Here is a 1,623-nt window from a genome sequence, read left to right as displayed (position 1 = left end):
AAGGCACAATAATCATCTCATAGATTTTATTGTATAGTTTCACCAGTCTTTAGTTCACACAGGAAGGGGTAGACCTGAGAACCCGAGCGGCGAAGGCTTACAGCGTGGCGGTGCAGCCCCTTGTGGGCTGAATCACTCGGCCAGGCTCTTTCCCCTTTCTTTTAGTTCCAAATTTGTAACCCACTTGTCCTTTGTGTTTTCATCGTTTTTTTTAGTCCTATCCTTTAGGGTTTTTTAGTCTTCTTTTATATTTGTTTTAGCTTCTTTCGTTTGTCAGACATCGGAAGAGAAGGTTGACAATCGAAGGCTGTACGAACGGATATAGAGAGATGATGTCGGAGATTCGCTTGGGCCAGACCTGTTATTAGGTTAAGTGTGGCCAAGCAGGTCAAATGAGGTCTCTATAATACTTACTACTATTCTTTCTACCTTTTTCTCTTCCTCTCTCACTATCTGCTGACCCTCATCACAACGTTTAGACTCCACAGGCCGGTGATGAAAGATATGAACTCCCATAATATCTTCTGCTGTCGCTTCTCGGCCTTATGGCTAAGATCAAAGTGTAGTATCTGTTCTTACAAAATTTTCGAGCTAAGTGAGAGTGCAGTATCTGTTCTTTTTCGTTGATAACTGATATCAGATAGGGGTCCCATAGGGGCTCGAGATATCAAACTATCTAAGTACAGACACTTTAAACCCCAGACTGGGGAAAAGCAAATACGAGATATGGATAAGGACTTTATAGCCTCCCCCCCTTTCCAGGCAATCTTCCAACGATGATGTCTGTCATCGTTGGAAGATTGCCTGGAAGAGATACGCAAACGATTTTCATCCTCCAAGTCCTTTTCAATTTTACTGTTTAAGTTTCACAACTCTCTTCGTCGCTTTCTGAACATCGAAAAGGAAACTTTAAGCAAGTTTTAATTCAGGAAAAGATTCAGCAACCAGCCCATTTTGTGTGTCTTCAGAGATGGGTTAGTTAAATTGATTTGCCATTTTCAATAAATTAGAGATGTTCTTAATCCTTGTTGATTAACAGTTATGAGATCCAGATTAGAAAGTTCGGTGGTGATAAATTTACTTTCTCTTTACACTTTGTGTTGCTAATTGATTTTGACAAGTTTGTAGTTTAAATTTTCCAACTCAAAATCCTTCAGACTCCACTGTGAGTGTGGAGTTGGTTTATTTGCAACTCCTTCAGTTTCCGCTCACAAACATAAAAACCTACCAGAAGACATTTGATGGGTTCATGTATCGTCCAGGTCTTTAAGATTTAACGTACTCCAGCGATCAGCCGGACCATTCTCGTTTCATCTACGCATATTACGAACAGCTGTATAGAACACAGAGGCGCAGATTGCTTAACAGGAAAACTCGAAATCGGTTATACCGAATTAAGATGTTATTTCTTGTTACGAAGATTTTTATAACAAATTATGTTTTGAGCCATTCGTTTCTCAAAGTTTTATTCGTGATATTCTGTTTCAGGTTCTTAGAGATCTATAAAGATTACCGCGATTTCTAGAAACTGATTAATAAGAACGAAATATTTAAATGAAGTTTACTTAGTTAAACATGCATATATTACTATTAATATAAGACTTTAAGTCACTCGAAAAACCC

General features: G+C 38.6%; 1 pseudogene; it reads left to right on the top strand.

Moving 5' to 3' along the window:
• Nucleotides 1-529: 529 nt before the first annotated feature.
• Nucleotides 530-693, top strand: LOC150105996 (U2 spliceosomal RNA; annotated as a pseudogene).
• Nucleotides 694-1,623: the final 930 nt, after the last annotated feature.

Source organism: Typopeltis vanoorti, chromosome 6 (assembly GCF_054136105.1).
Source record: "Typopeltis vanoorti isolate ZY-2024b chromosome 6, IOZ_Tvanoo_1.0, whole genome shotgun sequence".
NCBI classification, from domain to species: domain Eukaryota; kingdom Metazoa; phylum Arthropoda; class Arachnida; order Uropygi; family Thelyphonidae; genus Typopeltis; species Typopeltis vanoorti.
The sequence above is the reverse complement of the archived record's forward strand: the minus strand, read 5'-3'. Positions and strand labels throughout refer to the sequence as shown.